The 20072-nt window shown below is 39.3% G+C and overlaps 1 protein-coding gene and 1 long non-coding RNA gene across 4 annotated transcripts in view; one reads left to right on the top strand and one right to left on the bottom strand.

Annotated features, from left to right (window-relative positions):
* Positions 1–20072, bottom strand: part of TTC28 (tetratricopeptide repeat domain 28) — a 740148-nt gene that overhangs the window by 81380 nt on the left and 638696 nt on the right. The gene's annotated exons all lie outside the window — the stretch shown is intronic.
* LOC117096132 lies at positions 4643–8308 on the top strand. The gene is made up of 3 exons (XR_004442359.1): positions 4643–4805; positions 5916–6061; positions 7711–8308. It is a non-coding gene; the product is annotated as an uncharacterized LOC117096132 (long non-coding RNA).

The following is a 20072-nucleotide window of genomic DNA, read 5'->3' on the forward strand; positions in this document are numbered from 1 at the left end:
TAGCTCCTTCCACCTCTGTGTGCCTATGGGAACCCAAACCCTCCTTCCACTTTTCTCATAATAACCAACAGTGGCAGCAGCTACATTAGACTTCTTATATGCCCATCTCTATCCTCCTGCTTTTCAGGTATTATGTGTATTGTTACAAAAGTTCCATGAGATTAAATTGCTTGCTAAAGGTCATGCAGCTAGTAAGTGGCAGTCAGGATTGGGCATATTTGTTTATATTTTTTCTCTCCTATTAAAGTGAGAGCTTCTTATAGCAGGAAACATATTGGCTTTATCTCTGTAGCCCCAATACTTAGCAGAGGCCCAGGCATGTAGTATGCATCTGACAAATGTTTCCTGAATGAATATTTCAATAATTAGGTTTCTTGCAAGTTAGACTGATTGCAATATCTCTTATAACATGAAATACTGAAAATTCCAATGGTAAGAAAAGATTTGGAAAATTGGGGGGCAAGCAAACTTTGTGCCCATCACAAGACGAATGCTAGATGTTTGTGAAGCTTATGCTTGTATTTCTGAGTGTCTCTACTCATGACATCTACGAACCTATGAGCTCCTCAAGGAAAGGAACTGTGTTTTTGCTCTGAATCCTTGGAGCGCATCACAGCCCTGGCACAACAGAGATATTCACCAAATAGTTGCTAAGTGAATAAATGGGTTAAAAATGACTGAATACTAATTTCAAATTCTATTTGGGTACAAGGCTAAGTTACTTGGAAAAATGCTTTTAAAATTGTCCATTATATTTTCTTTATAAACACTTCACAGCTGTTCTTTTAAGCAGAGTTATATCACACTAAGTGATATTTTATTTATCTCCTCTTTGCTACCTGCTTCTTAGCCCATTTTGATTTAGGCAGCTTCAGATTTATCCTGGAATCTACATGCCTAAGCTATGTAAAAGTTGAGTAGACCAATTTATTCATATACTATTAACTTAAACTTAGCTCATCTCTAATTTAGTCTTACAGCTGCAAATAATTCAGAACTTCATTATTGCAGGTCAGATTCCATTTCTATAAATACTGTTATAAACTCCAGGCAACACCCACATGTCTCAAACATAGGAAAAACTCCATTACAATTAAAGACTTTTCATGAGCCTTGACAGAGCTCTAATAAGAGCTTATCCAGAGTAAATGCTCGCCCCTTAAGAGAGATAAATGGCTTGGTGGAAAAAGCAGTAGATTGGCACCTGGAGACCTGTTTTCAAGTTCTGACTCTGTCATCTTTAGCTGTGTGACCTAGGATAAGTCAATTTTCTTGTTTCAAAAAGAGGGGTCATAGTTGTCCTGCCTCTCTCAAAGAACTACCGTAAGGATTAAATGAGGTACTATGTGCAAAAACGCCTGGTAGGTTTTTTTGTAACCACATGTGTAACAGGTGACGTTTTTATTGTTAGAGCTGATACTTCATTTCATTCTGGGCTCCCACAATTTAATCTCTTTTTTTCCTGTTTTTTAGTCTCAGTGGGCAAGGAGTTTACATTCTGAGGTCTCTATTTCTTTAAAATTGTATTTCTCTTTCAAATGAAGTCAAATATGCAACAGATCCAAGTCTGTTTCAAGGTTGAGCTAAAATCACCAAAGCAATTACTTAGGGGGAGTTCAGGGAATTGCATATAAGATTAAACGATCACTTTAATGTTTGAATAGAAAAATAGGTAAATTCTCAAGGACTGCTTAATTATTTCTTTCATGATGTGGCTTGATACGAACTATTTTTATTTCAAGAACTGTCCAGGGTAATGAAGGATTTATTTTTTGAAAATATTCTCCAAGCCAAAGGACTTTTATTTCTCAATGAGAAATAATTTCCCTTGCTCTCAAATTCATTACAGTAACATTATTTAAATGATACGTCAGATTGCATTGTGACAGAAGATTTCTCTATTTTTTCATCTGGTATATATTTCTACGTTTTTCTCTTCTCTATTGTACTGCTGATGTCAGTGGGAATACCCAGTACTTAAAGACCAAAAGGAAGTTTCCAGAAGAGGAGGACAAAAGTCTACCAAAACCTCCAAAAAGACAGCAAAAGTCTGGAAAGGCAGTGAGTGAGTCATTTTCTCTTGATCTTTTTCTCTTCCTCAAACAAAATCATTCAAAAGCAATTTCAGAGCCCCAGGAGGCATGTTGGCACTCTGTTTTTGAGAAGTCTTTTTTAAGGCCCACATTTGTATTCTAGTTCCATCATTTAATTAAACATGAATCCTTGGACAATTCACTGAAGAGTTCTGAGCTTTGACTTTGTGCTAGGTAAAAGAGAGGCCACAATCAGCACCTCAGAGGATGATCTCCTGAGTTCATACACCTGTGTCTGACACATGGACAGTGCCCAAAAAGGTCATTTCCCTCTTCTTTGTCCAAAAAGAAGCAAGCTGAGAGGTTCTAATAGGAAGTGAGAGTTAAAATGTGAGCATTAACTTGGCATAACAGAGCACTCAGCAAAGCATCTTATATATCTTGGCTTATTAATATTATTCATTAGCATAAGATGAAATAAAAATTGTGTCTATCTACTGAGAAATTCTGTCTGCCACGGGAAACCAAAATGACAAGCATTATATGGAATCTGGATTCTCTTGCCTATTTGACTCATTTTCAAAGACAAGTTAGACAAGTAGCTTTTTTTCTCCTTGAAACTTTCATCCAACTAAATTCTCTATCCCTTTTCAACCTAGCCACTTCTAAAATTCAAAAACACCACATTCCCAAGTCCTTACTATAAGCTCCACTGAGTTTCTATTTCTAGGATTTAAAGCACAACATTGAACCAAAGTACGAAGAAGCAGACAAGAAAAATACAATAAAGCATTAGCCTACACTAAATTGAAAGAAAGGTTGTACAAACACACACACACACACACACACACACACACCCCTTGTTCTTTTCCATTTTACTCTGGTATTAACCCAGGGTGTTCATTCTATATCCTCCTTTGGAAATAATAGTATTTTTACTTGTATATAGTCAGACCCATTCTAGCAATGATCAGAAAACTTCTAAGCTTCAGCTTTAACACAATTATAAATCAACAGTGCTTATATGGGGAAAAAAGGTAGAACTACTTCATGTAGTCATTCAATGAATATCCCCTGAGGTCCAGCTACATTCCAGGTTCTATACTGATGTAAATTGAATAGATCAATCTCTGCCCTAAATGGGCCTCCAGTCCAATGGGAGAGCGAGAAATTACAGAGTTAACCTCCACATAATAAATACTACCGTGATTAGGGACAGCCAAAAAATGAAAGACACAAGGTGCTGAGATAGACAAAAATAGCAGACACCCACAAAAGTAAGACTACTCAAGCCTAACAAATAGCTTTTTTTGAAAACAACCCCAAAGAAATTTCTGTAGAGAACAGGATGTGGTATCCAAAACATCATTAAAAGGCAAGTCTAGGCTGGGTCCTGTAATTCCAGCAGTTTGGGAGGCCAAGGTGGGTGGATCACCTGAGCTCAGGAGTTTGAGACCAGCCTGGGGAACATGGTGAAACCCCATCTCTAAAAAAAATACAAACATTAGTTGGGCATGGTAGTAAAAAGAGGCAAGTCTAAACGAAAGGATAGTTTAAAGTGGATAATATCTGAAGGAAAGAAAATCAATGTTCTGTGTCATTCAGTCATTCCATTTCATCTTTATCATGAAAAGCTTTGTCTAACCTTGAGGTGATAATCAATATATGTGACACAGGTTCAACCTATTAAGTCTAAATTAATAAATATGCATATTAACTTATAGTGTAATTTTCAAGCTATCCCATAGCTATATTCTTTCGAGAGCACAGTATGTCAACCCAACTTTGGGCTTTAGCTGCAAGCATCCATTGCTACTCGATCCAACTATGAGACAGGAGTTGAGGGAGCAGCAAAAGAACTAAAGCCTCTATGAGTAACACACTTGAGGAGGCCCTGGTGTCAGGGCATGGGAGGAGAATAAGTGCTGGACAGCTGGGGGCCAAATCCAAAGGTGGGAAATGTAGTCAGTCCTTTCTAAAAGCAGGAATCTTTTATTAAGGCCGCCAGAAAATGATGTGTTATCTCCTGACATCTCTAACTGGCAAGAGGCACACACAAAAATTAAGAAAAAGACAAGTTTGCAATGACAACTTTGTCTCTACCAGCCAGCATATTTTTGGAAGTGACAGATCCTTAAATCAATTCTGTCTCTCCCTGCTTATTAGCAGTAACTCCTCACTGCATTAGCATAAGTCTATCAAAAGCTAGGAAAGAACATCTCATTACTTAATGTGATGAGTCTTAATGTGTTAGTGGGAATCAGAAGAGTTTCATAAGCTGGCCTTGGGGTCAAGTTTTGAGATGTGGATGTTAGCTCAAGGTCTGTCATTAACTACCTGATCTGGATAAGTCCACCTCTTTGATCGTCCCAGACGATATTACATGTTGATGGCACTTCACAGGAGTGGAAGTGGGTAGGAAAAGGATAGAGAAATGTAAGAAATAACTATGAAATGCATGTTATCACTGAGTCATGCTTTGTCATGTAGATGATGACGGGCTAAACACACATTAATGATGCTATGTTGACCGTGTGTGCAAGAGAAGGTGTGGTTTATTCTATCAGCCCCCAGTAGTTTGTTCTCTCACACCCTTGCTCATCCACTCATTCAGTAAACATTCATGGAGGCTTCTTGTGTACTAGGCATGGCCAGGAGCTTGAAATGCAGACATTAGGCATGATCACTGCTAAGTCGTCATCTGGCCTGCAGGGACATTCATCAATGGGACTGAGTTCAACTGTCCATCTGTATTATTGAACTAGTTAACCAGTAAGTATCCATTAGGGTGCTATGTATTGTGTACCCAAACTCTTCTAAATCCTGGTTGGGAGGTAGAGAAAGTGGGCAAACATGGGTGGGTCAGCTCCACAGCAGGTATCCTCCACTTCAACCAGTTTGGCTCCCATTTTTGGCTCTTACTCATCTGTGTAAGCAATTTCAGGTTTCAATGCATACTGAAGACATCTAGGAAGAACGATGCCCCAGGGAATAGAACTCCAGGGGATCCCATGCTATCAGAAGAAGTAATTGCAAGCTTACTAGAATGTGCATGGTGCAGAGGTAGTAGGGGGAAGCCAGCTCCTGTTGGAACAGAGGGTTGACACCAGGAGATAAGAATGGGACATACAATGGGGTCTCATAGCCAACTTCATCTCCAGGCACTCCTCTGTCACTATCCTTCTCTGGGGCTGATGTGTGCAGGAGTACTCGGATGACAGTGACCTCTTAGAAAATGTCTTAAGTAGCAGGAAGCCAGAAGCACTGATGGAGAAGATAGGAGGCAGGTGGCTAGGCTAGTCTTGTGGGCATGTTATCATAAAAGCCCAGCCTGGTGTGGGAGAAAAGAAGGGGTGATTCTAGAAGCAAATGGGTAATATCAAACAGAGGTTAGTGACTGATTAAATCAGCAGCAATAAATGAAAGGGAGATTTAAGGACAAATGATTCAAAAGCCTCAAAACTAAGGAAATTGAGAGGGAAAGATGGAGGCTTTTAAATAAATGGGAATAAATATGCACCTGATTGAGGAACTGCATGAGAAAAGGTCTGATTTTGGATAGGCTGAGTTTGAGGTGAATTCCAGGGGAAAGTCAAGCTTAGAAATCAAGGGAGACACTGAGCCAGGGACATATATCTGTGTCCTTGGGATAGAACAAGTTTCTAAAGGAATGTCCATTAACCAAGAGTGCCCACAGTTTTGGAGCAAAAGGAAGATGAGAAGCCACGGAAGAAGATGGAGGAGTTCTTGCAGATGCTCACCCACACAGAGGTGTGTGCTATGTTAAGGGAAGAAAGATATAAGCAAGAAAATGGTCAGCCATCAGACGCTGAAGGAAACAAGGAGCATGAAGCCTGAGAGATCATCATTCTCTTTCTCCAGGTCTCTGGAAACAGTGGGTGTCAGTGGGAAACTGGATCATTGTTTAGCACACATCCACTCCTGTGGGAGGAATATATTCTCTGCCCTACTGATGTTGCGCTTAATATGAGATTTGCTTTAGCCAATGAAATGTGAATGGACAAGAGGTAAGCAGAGGCTTGAAATGTGTCTCTTTATTTCCCTTTGTCTCTTGCAATCTTAACTTTTACCATCTTGACTTGTGGACACAGAAGGAGCTGACTTAAACTTAACAGGCAGTATAAAAAACAGAACCACCCCAGTTTACCCACAGACCCAGAACAAGAAATACATGCTTGTGGTTAAATGTCTCTGAAACTCTGGCATGCTGCCTGGCATTACTGGAGGAAAACCTGGACAGTACTGTGTGAGTTGTGGGTCTGACACAGTTAAATGTGCTCCTTCATGGATGGCACCCTCTGGGCCTCCTTATTACTGTGCTCAAATCATAAAAGTACAAGCAAGATGAAAAACAAAGCCTATTTCAACCAGTTCAAAGAGGAACTTGGTGACTATATACTAGGGTTATTTTCCTAAAGCCAGAGAAGTCAAGATTTACACATTAAATATCTTAAATATCGATTGTTACATAAAGTTTTATAAAATCAACCACATAAAAAAAGACTGAGGAATTTTTTTATCTTGTCCTGGGGTAAAGTGCAAGATATACAAAGTAAGGGATATTGAGATTTGATAAGTTCAAATGATTTTTACAGAATTGGTTGTAGCAACATCCAGCTAGCAGCTGACATGGAACCAAGAAGAAAGGACTAAATGTCTGAATTAATCAACAGATTCAGAATCCCACCCTGCCCCTTCTCCCTCCAGCTCCTGTTCTAACAGGAATGCCATCCCAAGCTTTGGGACCATGAATAAAGGATTTGGGACAAGAGATAAAAGAAGAAACATCTGGTGTTCAACAGTGCCTCTGGCAGGTGTTCAGAGCATCTAACAGATTGGTCCCTGCCCTATAGCACAGGTGCAGAAGTGTCAGGCCCTGGTACAAGAGAGCCTAGGTCATTCTGAATTCCCAGCCCTCACATTTGCCAGTGAGAGGCTCATGACACTTTTCCCCACATCAATGTGGTCTGTTTTTTGTCTTTGGGCTGACACTACCATTCACCAGATTATCCTTCCTATGTACAATGGGATAACTCACACCTAGCAATTTCAAGAGTTCTGCTTTTAAAAAAAGGTCATGAGGCCAGATGTGGTGACTCACGCCTGTAATCACAGCACTTTGGGAGGCAAAGGTAGGTGGATCACCTAAGGTCAGGAGTTCAAGACCAGCCTGGCCAACATGGTGAAACCCTGTCTCTACTTAAAATACAAAAATCAGCTGAGTGTGGTGGTGCACGCCTATAATCCCAGCTGAGGCACGAGAATCGCTTGAACCTGGAAGCAGAGGTTTCAGTGAGCCGAGATTGCACTAATGCACTGCAGCCTGAGTAACAGAGACATACTCTGTCTCAATCAATCAATCAAATTAAAATAAAATTAAAAGGTCACGAGAAATATAAAAGGAGATTCCATTTAGGCTTATTTCAGAGGTTATTCAAGAAGACCAACTATAATTATCCTCTTGTTAAGCTGCTGACTTACGCTAAGAAGCTTACAAAAGCCTTCTGAACTCATTTTGTTCTCAGTCTTTCAGAAGGAGTAGAAATTCAAGAATCAGGAGCACAAGACGAGTCTACAGTGTGTCCCACTCATTCCTGCAACTGCGTCTCTTTATGCTCTAGTCCCTAATGTGGCATCAACTTTTTTTTTCCTCAAGCAGATATAGCTGAGCCTGAGTGAGTTGCTTCACAGATAAGGCTACGCCTGCCTTTTGGAAGCCAGCCATGATAGGAGAGGAGGCCACAACAAGACAGAACACAGAGACTCAGCCAGGAAATCCCATCCTATTTGAGAAGGAGCTCAACTTTGGATCTTACAAGAAAGGAGTGAGCATTAGGAAGCAGAAGCTGGGGAACTGTGATGTAGCAAGCTACAATCCCTGCAGCAAAGGACAGACTATCTGCCTCCTGCAAACACCATTCAACATCTGGAATGTCTGGACCCTTTCTTTCCTCCATGCCCTTGCCTGGTGAGAAACTCCTCTGCCTGGAATGGCTTTTCTCCCCCTACCCTTTAGGGCCCAGTTAAAATGTCACCTCCTTGGAAGCCTCCTGAATCACTGCCTCACTCCCCAAGTAGGCAGAGTGAGGCACAGCCCTCTTTGTTCCGACCTTTATCAGAGCAGTTCTCACATGGTAGATTAATAATTTACACGTTTGTTGCATGCTCCACACCATGAGCTACTGTAAGGCCAAGAATTCCAGCTATTATTCATGCATATATCTCCAGGCCCAGCATCAGCCCTGGCACAGACTACATGCTCATAAAATATTTTCAAAATGGTAGTACCCTCGTTTAGAATGAAATTGGAAACTCTTTGTTTTAAGGAATAAAATAAGTGCCAAAATATACTCTATCTACTTTTTCTCCACAGCGTTCTGGAAAGGATTGGGGTAAGAAAAAACATTTGTCTTGTAGAGTAAAACCTTACCAATTTGGATGAATTGGGAGGTCAGTCTCAATTAGCAAAAATCCTTAATTAGAAATACTTATAATGAAAATTTTAAATGTTCAAAGACCTACTGTACATTGAATGAGGCTAATGATGCAGCAATGGCATCGTCACCAGTGCATGGGGACTGCTTTAAAGAACAGATAGAAATAATTTGAATCAGTCTATCAACTGTTCATTTACATCGATATGTTAAAGATGTCCTAGTTGCAATCCTGCTTTTGTAATTCATTTGCTTAAAAACCCCTGTCTTCTCTCTTTTTGGGGAGCTGAAGTAGGGGGGTAAAAGGGAATCTCTCTGGAACTGTATTAATCATACATTAGTAATCTTTGGATTGTGACACTCTTCCATCACGCACAGTCTGTATTCATTCATGCATTCATTTTTTCATTCATTCAGAGACGGGGTCTCATTCTGTTGCCCAGGCTGGAGTGCAGTGGCACAACCATAGCTCACTGCAGCCCCAAACTCCTGGGTTCAAGTGACCCTCTCACCTTAGCCTTGCAAGTAGCTGGGACTTCAGGTGTGTGCCACCACGTCGCTGCTTTCATTTATTTATTTTGTAATTTTAAATAATGTAATAAACATGCACAAAACCATTACCCAAAACAAAAGCCAGGATCTTGAGAATAACATACCTCTAATCATTTGTTACTTCCCAGTGAGTCCATTCCTAGCCTGAGGTAGGTCCCATCCCTAATCCCATAGCAATCACTCCCTGGTTGTCCTTTCTATACAGGTTTTATTGCATCTATCTGTATTCTGAAAAGTATATTTTTATTTTTGTCTTTAACTATTAAAAAGATGTCATCCTGTAGGTAATGTTTTAGAATTTACTTTTTCACTTATTAATTATTATAGTTCTATTATGTAGCCACTATCTTAGGGTTCACTGTGGCTCATTTGTCGTTGAAACCTAATAGTCCATTTTAGGATTGCACATCTATTTATTCATCTACTCTCTCATTACATGTGGGTTGTTTCCAGAATTTTGCTATTGTTTACAGTGAAGCTTTGAAGATTATTGTTCATGCACAAGACTTTCTCTTGGATATTACACCCAAGTGTAAAGGGTATGTACATGTGTGATTATTTATTTACTGAGACAGGGTCTCATTCTGTCATCCAGGTTGGAATGTAGTGGTGTAATCATAGCTCACTGCAGCCTCAAACTCCTGGGCTCAAGTGATCCTACCACTTCAACCTCCTAAAGTGCTGGGATTACAGGTGTGAGCCACCTCACCTGGCTAATATTCAACTTTAGATGGTCATGACAAGCTTCTTCTGATGTGGTTATGCCAATTTACTCTCCCACCAGTCATTTAAAATATACCTTGTGGACTGACCCTCCAATACTTGATATTGTCAGACTTGTTAATATTTGCCGCTTGTTATCAGTGTAGAATCAATGGAGTTATCAGCGTTATGAACAAGTATAATCTAAATTAATCAGGATTTTGAAATAAGAAAATGTATTTGGTTACAAACATAACTTTCACTGTAGAAAATTTGTAAATATAGAAAAACGCCAAAAGGGAAAAAAACGTTAACAGCTATAGTTTATCAAGGTTTAATATTCTTTTACAATGAAGGAACATTTACCCCATTAAAAGGGCAGTCTACAATTGCAATTTATTTAAAACCCCTTGGGAGTGCTCCTTCCAGACCTGACCTACTACTGAACAAAGCCCTACCCAGTCTTAGATTCCCTAAAGTGCCACTGCACCGTTCTAGGAGGCCAGGGAACAATTTACATACTGCAAGATGCTGGCTAAATATCAGAATTAAAAACTGAAGATGTGTTTTGAAATTCATAACATCTCCCTTATGGGAGGCTCATGTTCTATACAGTGGTTTCAATCTACGCCTCTTTTGATCTGGGAGGAAGCGACTGGAAGTTCTTATTAAACACTTAATAAACGCACTTATTTTATTTTTAAATCCATTTTCAGAAACTCCTTTGTAGCATTTTACTTCCTTTCGGCAGCAAGATGCCATTAAGGAGAGCAAAAACAGTCTGCAGAATAACAAGGACACCAAGGCTAGGCTGCGGGTAATTGAATAAAGGTGTCCCCCAAGGCATAGAGACTCAGTTTCTAGGGGCGCAGTGCATTTTACAAACACTGGCCCAGCATAAATGGAGTCTGCTTACAGAACATCTTCTGGTGACTAAATTTCAAACTTACTGATGTCTAACCATGAGTCAGGTACTGTGTTAGTGAGAATTCAGAAAGAAGGACACAGCACCTACCCTCTAGGGCGTCACCATCTGCTTGGAAAGGCATACAAACTACATAAATATAAAACTGGAAAGAACAAAATAAGTGCTATTATTAGGTACACAGAGGGGAGCAAAGACTTGATGTGGACCAACAAGGATGGGAATAATTCTGATGAAAGCAGTGTGAAATATAAACAGAGCTCCAAAGGGTGATTAGACTATCACAGGAAAATATAGTCCATAAAAAAGTTCAGGCAGAAGGGAGAAGCACTTCATTCAGAGAACTAGTCAGTTGTTCATGCAAACATTTCTTAAGCATCTACTACGTTCCAGAGCTGCCCTAGAGACAGGGAACACAAAGAGGTGAATGAAACTAACAACGGAGCTTCTGAAAGGCTTTTCTGAGAAGGTAGAATTTGAAGGATGAAAGGAACCAGCCACACCAAGAGCAGGGGGCAGAACTTTACTGAGAAAAGGAAGAGCACGCGGATAACTCTAACGTGGGAAAGCCCTTAGTGTAAACAGGAGGTGAAAGGAGGCCAGGGGTCACATGGAAATGCCAAGTTGAAGAAGAATTATAAGTGCTGTTGAAGGGTGGGTAGAGGCTAGATCACACAGGCATATAGGTCAGCATAAGGAAAGTGAGCTGGAGTCTAAAGACCATCAGAAACTCTGAAGACATTGAAGTGTGTTTGGCAAGCTTTGTGGTGGGTAGAAGGGCAAGGAAACAGAATCCCAAATACATCTTTGAAAGACCACCACTCTAGCGAATGGGTTTGGAAAGCCATGAGAGGGAGAGGGAGAAGAGAGATCAGACAGGAAGTGGTAGCAGTGGTTTAGGATAGAGATGATGGTGACCTGCACTGTACACGTAGCAGTGGAGACAGAAGTGGATTGATTAAATATGTATTTTTAAAATGCTTAAAAAATTTTTGGTAAAAAACATCACATAAAATTTATTCTCATAACCATTTTAAGTATATGGTAGTGTTAACTATATGTATCTTGTGTGCAACAAATCTTGAGAAATTTTTCATCTTATAAAACTGAAACCCTATATCCATTAAACAACTCCCCTTTACTCCTCCTACCCATCCCTGAGGACTACCATTGTAGTTCCTGTTTCTAAGAGCTTGGCTACTTCAGATACCTTACTGTGAAATAAGCTAATCACACACAAAAAGACAAATATTATTAAATGAAATCATGTAGTATTTGTCTTTTGTGATTGGTTTATTTCACTTAGCATAATGACCTCAAAATTCATCCATGTTGTAGCATGTGACAGGATTTTCTTCCTCCTTTTCTTCCCCCTGGTACAGTCGCTCTGTCACCTAGGCTGGTGTACAGTGGCACAATCACGGCTCACTATAGCCTCGACCTCCCAGACTCATGACCCCCTACCTTAGCCTCCTGAGTAGCTGGTACTATAGGTGCACCACTGCATCTGGCTAGTTTAAAAAATTTTTTTTGTAGAGACAGGGTCTCACTGTGTTGCCCAGGAAAGTCAGGAACTCATGGGCTCAAGCGATCCTCCTGCCTAGGCCTCTCAAGTGCGGAGATTACAGGCATGAGCCACCATGCCCAGCCGATTTTCTTCTTTTATAAGGCCGAGTAATATTCCATTGTATACACCACATTTTAAAAATCTGTTTATCCATAGATGGACTTTTAGGTTGCTCCTACCCCCTGGCTATTATGAGTAGTACTTCAATGAATATGGGTGTGCCAATATCTCTGAGATCATGGTTTCAATTCTTTTGTATATACCCAGTAATGGGATTGCTGTATGGTATACTAAATTCTATTTTTAATCTTTTGAGGAATGTCCATGCTGTTTTCTATAGCAGCTGCACTATTTTACATTCCCACCAACAATGCACAAGGGTTCCAATTTTTCCACATCCCGGCCAACACTGGTTATTTTCTATTTTTTTGAAAGTGACCATCCTAATGAGGAAAAAGGTTTCTCATTATGCTGTTGATTTGCATTTTGCTGCTGATTAGTAATGTTGAACATCTTTACATATGCTTGTTGTTCATTTGTATACCTCTTTGAAGAAATGTCTACTTAGGTCCTTCGCCCATTTTAAAATTGGATTTTGTTGTTGTTGTTGTTAAGTTGTAGGAGTTTTTATATATTCTGGATATTACCAGACACATGGTTTGCAAATAATTTCTCCCATTCATAGGTTATCTTTTCACAATGTTAATTATTTTCTTTGCAGCACAGAAGTTTTTAAGAAGTTTGAAGTAGTCCTGTTTCTCTATTTTTCCTTTGTTGCCTGTGCTTTTGGTATCATAACCAATAAACCATTGCCAAGTTCAACATCAAGTAGCTTTTCCTCTATGTTTTCTTCTAAGAGTTTTATACTTTCAGGTCTTATGTTTAGGTCTTTAATCCATTTTGAGTTAATTTTTGTATGTTGTATAAATAAGGGTCCAACGTTTTTCCTTTTGCATGTGGATATCCACTTTTCCTAACACCATTTATTGACGAAATTGTTCTCTCCCCATTGTGTTGCCTTTGTACCCTTGTCGAAGATCATTTGACATACACATAAGGGTTTATTTCTGGGCTATTCATTCTATTTCATTGGTTTATATGTTTGTCTTTATATCAGTATCATATTGTTTTGAAAACTGTAACACAGAAATACACATATGTACATATATATTTATATAATACAATTATATATAAGATGGACATACATAAATACATATATATATATATGGACATATATATTTTTTGGAGACAAAGTCTCTGTTGCCCAGGCTGGAGTGCAGCAGCATGATCTTGGCTCACTGCAACCTCTGCCTTCCAGCTTCAAGCGATTCTCACGCCTCATCCATCCCCCCGAGTAGCTGGGATTACAGGCGCATGCCACCACACCCCACTAATTGTAATAATATTTTGAAATCAGGAAGTATGATGCCTCCAGCTTTATTTTTTTTCCTTAAGATTGCCTTAACTATGTGGGGTCCTCTGAGATTCCAAATGAATTTTAGAATTTTTTTCTATTTCTGTAAAAGTATGCCACTAGGTTTTTTTCTTTTTCAGATGGAGTCTCACTCCATTGCCTAGGTTGGAGTGCAGTGACGTGATCTTGGCTCACTGCAACCTCTGCCTCCTGGGTTCAAGTGATTCTCCCCCTTCAGCCTCCTGAGTAGCTGGGATTACAGGCATGCGCCACCAAGCCCAGCTAATTTTGCATATTTAGTAGAGATGAGGTTTCACCATGTTGGCCAGGCTGGTCTGGAACTCCTGACTGAATTCAGACGATCCACCCGCCTTGGCCTCCCAAAGTGCCGGGATTACAGGCGTGAGCCACTGAGCCCAGCTGCCACTAGGATTTTGCCAGGGATTACCCTGAATCTGTAGATCACTTTGGATAGTATGGATGTTTTTTAACAGTATTAACTCTTGTAGTCCATGATCATAGGATATTTTTCCCATTTATTTGTGTCTTAATTTCTTTCAGAAATGTTTGTAGTTTTCAGTATATGGATCTTTCCCTTCCTTGGTTAAGTTTATTCCTGAGTATTTTGTTCTTTTTGATGCTTTGGTAAGTGGGATTGTTTTCTGAACTTCCTCTTCAGATTGTTCACTGTTAGTGTATAGAAACACACTTGATTTTTGTCCATTGATTTCATATCCTGCAGATTTACTAAATTTGTTTATTAGCTCTAATAGTTTTTTGGTAGAATCTTTTGAGTTTTCTATATATAAGATCATGTCATCTATGAACAGAGATAATTTTACTCTTTCCTTTTCAATCTGGATATTTATTTCCTTTCCTTATTTAACTGCTCTGGCTAGCACTTCCACTACTGTATTGAAGATACGACAAAAGAAGGCATCCTTGCCTTGTTCCTAGTCTTACATGAAATATTTTCAAATTATTGCCCCTTAGTATGATGTTAGCTGTGGATTTTTCATATATGACCTTCACTATGTTGAGGCAATTTCCTTTTACTTGCTTGCAGTATGGTTTTTATCATGAAAGGGTGTTAAATTTTGTCAAATGTTTTTCTGCATCAACTCGAACAATCATGTGTTTTTTGTCCTTCATTCTGTTAATGTAGTGTATTATGCTGATTGATATTCATAGGTGAACCATCCTTACATTCCAAGAGTAAATCCCACACAGTCATGGTACAGAATCCTTTTAATGTATTATTGAATTCAGTTTGCTAGTATTTTTTGAGGATTTTTGCATTAATTTTTTAATGATAAATACTGATCTACAGTTGTTTTACTTGTGGTATCTTTGCCTGATTTTGGCATCATGGTAACTCTGGCCTCATAAAATAAATTAGTAATGTTCTTTACTCTTTAATTTTTAAAAAGAATCTGAAAAGGATTGGTGTTAATTCTTCCTTAAATGTCTGGTAGAATTCCCCAGTGAATACATCTGGTTCCAAACTTTTCTTTATTGGGAGGTTATTGGTTACTGATTTAATCTTCTCACTAGTTATAGATCTGTTTAGATATTTTATTTCTTCATGATTCAGTCTTGGTAGGTCATTCAAAATGTATTTTACAGAAATATATTTCTATAAATCTGCAAGAAAAATTGATTAGAATGAGGGAAAGAGAAAATAATGGATGATGATTCTTTTATTTTGTCTTAAGCAACTAGTTATATGATGGTGCAGGAACCAGGATAAAGATTAAAGTAGAAATGAGGACATTAAAGAGTTAGGCTTTAGGTGTTTTAGACCAGAGATGCCTGGAAGATATCCAGACACAGATGTTTATTAACAGCTACATATACAGATCCAGAGCTCAGAGACCCCTGAGCTACAGTAGAGAGACAGAAATTACAGGGTACATTTAGAGAGCAGAGAAGAAGGCCTAGTGGTTGAAATACAGTATTCACCAAGAGACAAGAATGGAAAATAAACCCAGAATGCCTTCCTAGCACTAGATCATGGTGACAGGCTCTGACACTGGGGTTTTATTCTCTGTAAAGCCAAATTACAAAAAGGTTTTTTTTCTCCCTTTGATATGACAGAATTGTTTATTCATGGCTATTTATTTCTCATTTAAAAGTACTATATGCCTAATCGTAAAAAAAATTAAAAATAAGGAAAAGTAAAAAGAATAAAATAATAAGCATCCATAATTCCACCATTCATTTATAATCACCACTAAAATATAGCCTAGTCTCTTTCCAAGAATTTTTCTTTTCATACCCATATTTTGTATGACAAAATTTAAATTATACTATACACAGTAATTCTATATCCTATTTTTTCACTTAATATTTTGTCTACGTGATTAAACATTTGGCTATTTGATTAAAATTCTTTGTAAACATAATTTTAATTGCAACATAACATATTGAATAGATATAAAATAATTTGTAATTTAATTATTGTTGTATATTTGGTTTGTTTTCAATGTCTTCTATAATATATAAACTTAGGACAGATACTAGTATGTACAGATCTTTGCTCCATTTCTAAAATAAAGAATTTTGAGATCAAAGGGCATAAATATGTAAAAATATTTTTTATACTATTGGCAAATTGTTTTTAGAAATGCAAAATCAAGGTATATCCCTACGATATGAGCCAGGTCATTCACTGCATCCTTACTCTCACTGAGCATTACGGTTTTAAAAAATATTTACTAAATTTATAGATGAAAAATAGTACTTCAATGAAATTTTCTTTTTTTTTTTGAGACGGAGTCTCGCTCTATCGCCCGGGCTGGAGTGCAGTGGCCGGATCTCAGCTCACAGCAAGCTCCGCTCCCGGGTTCACGCCATTCTCCTGCCTCAGCCTCCCGAGTAGCTGGGACTACAGGCGCCCGCCACCTCGCCCGGCTAGTTTTTTGTATTTTTTAGTAGAGACGGGGTTTCACCATGTTAGCCAGGATGGTCTCGATCTCCTGACCTCGTGATCCGCCCGCCTCGGCCTCCCAAAGTGCTGGGGAAATTTTCTTACTGTCTTCATGAAACTATGAGATAGGAATTGCTCTCACGAACACTCCATTCCAGTAAATTCAAACCACGCCAATAAAGGGTTTAATTTTAATATTATAATCAACAATATGAGTTTAAGCTCACAAAATACGAACAAATCTCTAACAAGACTACTCCAAAGCAATAGGAAAAATCTTATTTCTAGCAGTCTAAGGGGAAGATCTAGGCCACTGAGGGCAGCCCAACAAAGTGATGCTGAATGTCAAGCCACATAACCTGCTGGAGATCCTAAGGACTCATAAGAACTTGTTAGCTCTCTGTATAGAGCAGAGGGGAAATGGTTAACGTGGGAAACACAAGCAAGTTGCAGTCTTTCCTGTCTCTCTACCATTGATAAAGAGATGAACTATAACTCAAAAGACATTTTTCAATTCAAAAGGCACCTGGAAACAGAATTACTCAACCTCCAGCATCTTAGAAAAGAACTGCTTAGACACAGATATTTAAAGTTCAACCATGACATCCAGGGAGGAGTATGGAAGAGTGAGACCAAGGGTAATCCTCTTCTTTCTCCTGGTGAATTTTAATCTAGATATCTGGAAATTTGGATTAGGTAAAATTTACATTTTCATGCAGGCTGAGCCCCATGAATGTTTGGTTTAGACTGAGATGACTTGGATGTGGCCCCCACATTGCCAGAAGGGAGAGGCCACATTCATGTATGCAGAGGTTTCAAATGGCAGGTGTCATACACTCAAGTACCTTTAGAATCTTGGTGGCCAGCAGTAGAAACACAAAAAGGGGAAAGCTAGTAGGGCAGACTCTGGCAGTACCCATTTCTAACACTATCAAAAGGAGGGAGAATCTTGGCTTAGGGACACAAAGTCCCATCGGCAAGGCTGACCCCATGGTGGACATGGTCACCATGCTCTCTTAGAACCCTGCTGTCCCTCCTCACACAAGTATTTGAGTGCTCACTCTATAAGGTACTATACTAAAGATTAGGGATCCTGATGAATAAGGCAGACATAGCCCCTGCTCTCACAGAAATGAAAAAGAGTAAACAAGAGAATATATAAAACCTTTTAATTAAAATTGTAGTAAGTGCTTACATGAAAATGTTGGGTATAATGAGAATTATACAAATGGGCATAAGGGGTAGGGAAACCTATGTTGGGAGTTGTAGAGGCTTCCCTAAGGAGGGAATATTTGAACTGAGCTCAGAGGATGAGGATAATTAAACTGCCAAAGGTTACCCCAGGCAGTATGCACAAAGGTCTTCAGCAGCCCTTGGTGGAGAAGATCTCTCAGATGGTTCTCCTGCCTTCCCTTGTTCAGGTCCCATGCTTCTTGTCAACCTTTCTAACTATCATTTGGTTTCTCATGTAAATATACTTGCAGATAGAGAATGTACATAATACCTGGCATTCTAGTTTGTACAACTTTCTTTGAGCTTGGTTAATGAAAGTTCACTCCCAAGAGGCAAACTCTCTTTGGGCATGTTAGCAACATCAATCAGGTTTTCAAACTTAGAAGGCCACACTTCAGAGCTTGCCCCTCAGTTTTGGGATAGTAGGGGCTATGCCTGCTTTTCATCAGGATCCTTGATCTCTAGCATAGTACCTTATACAGAGTGAGCACTCAAAATACCTGTGGAAGGAGGGACAGTGGGGGGACTAAGAGAACATGGCAACTGCATGTCGACGGGACTTTGTGTCCCTAAACCAAGATTTTCTCTACTTTTGATAGTGTTAGAAATGAACACTGCCAAAGTCTGCCCTGCTGGCTCTCCTACTTTTGGGTTTCTATTGCTGGCCAATCATGCCCCTCTAACTCTCACTTGGGACATGTAATACCTTTGGTCAGGTTATAGTCTAATCACACTGGCCTGAATTTCTGTCTGCTGAAGCAGCTTTGTATACCTCTGGTCTAATGTCTAACCTAGTTTATTATGGTCATTTATAATTTCAATCTCAGAGGGCAGTCTTACTTCCAAGTTCTTGGGAGTTACCACCCTGTCAACCCCTGTAATTGCCAAACTGTTGCCTGGGTTGTTAAGGATGAGGATACTTCAGGATGCACAACAGTCATAGGATAAATAAGAGAAGCACGTGTGCATGTGGCTAAAGCCTGTTCCTACTTCATAAAAACAGAAGCTAGAAATGAAATTCTTATATTTGGCTATTTTCTCAAAATATGATATTAATTTTGAAAATCAGAAACAGAACAAGCACTGGCCTGGAAGTCTGGGTGAGATCTAGACTGTTTTGATCCTGGCTCTGACACTAACTTGGCTGTCAGCAAGTCCTATTTCAGTGTTAACTTCTGTTAAATAAAGGGGTTGGACTAGATGACTACTACAGCCCCTTCCAATATTGACATTACATTATTCAATAATTATTTTTCACCTAACTCTTTCTTCACCAACTTAATAAGCATCCCAAAGATCAGTCCAGCTGCTGGCAGCAACCACCACATACTTGGAAATCTGGGTGAAGCATCTATAAATAAATCACAGAATTACCTACGGATTTTCATGATTACAAATGAAATCATTCAGGAGATGAGCAGAGATTCTTGGGACCTGATACAAGCTAACACAGCAGATTCTCTGACACACAGATCTTCTGGATTCTTGGTAATCACTGGATGGAGAACGGAGATGCCTGGGAAATCTGGTTACAACCCAGCTCTAAGGTACCCTGTTCCTTTGATTTCCCCTAGAAGCAGGGTGCTTTTGGAAATTATTTTTTCATATGTAAAATAGTCAATCATTGGCTGGGCGCGGTGGCTCAAGCCTGTAATCCCAGCACTTTGGGAGGCCGAGACGGGCGGATCACGAGGTCAGGAGATCGAGACCATACTGGCTAACACGGTGAAACCCCATCTCTACTAAAAATACAAAAACTAGCCGGGCGAAGTGGCGGGCGCCTGTAGTCCCAGCTACTCGGGAGGCTGAGGCAGGAGAATGGCGTGAACCCGGGAGGCGGAGCTTGCAGTGAGCTGAGATCTGGCCACTGCACTCCAGTCCGGGCGACAGAGCGAGACTCCGCCTCAAAAAAAAAAAAAAAAAAAAAAAAAAAAAAATAGTCAATCATTATGATAAAATGTTTCCATAAGCTTATACCTTTTACAACCTTAGCAAAAAGCAGTTCCCTTACCTATTCTTCACATTTGAGAGTTCAGCTCCTTTCACCTCACCCCTCAGCTCACAGATCTGTGCACTTATTCTGTCACTGGTACTAAATTACTCTCTCAAATAGGTGTTCAGCTATAGTACAAACAAACTCATTATAATTTGTTTATAACAAAAAATAATCTCAGTTCTAATTGGCCGGTATGTTAAATTCAAAGCCACGTTTATGTTTAAACAGTTTACAAATCCTGCTTAGAGAATGGGCATGTCTGATGA

This window comes from Trachypithecus francoisi, unplaced genomic scaffold (genome assembly GCF_009764315.1).
Source record: "Trachypithecus francoisi isolate TF-2019V2 unplaced genomic scaffold, Tfra_2.0 Lachesis_group14, whole genome shotgun sequence".
NCBI lineage: Eukaryota > Metazoa > Chordata > Mammalia > Primates > Cercopithecidae > Trachypithecus > Trachypithecus francoisi.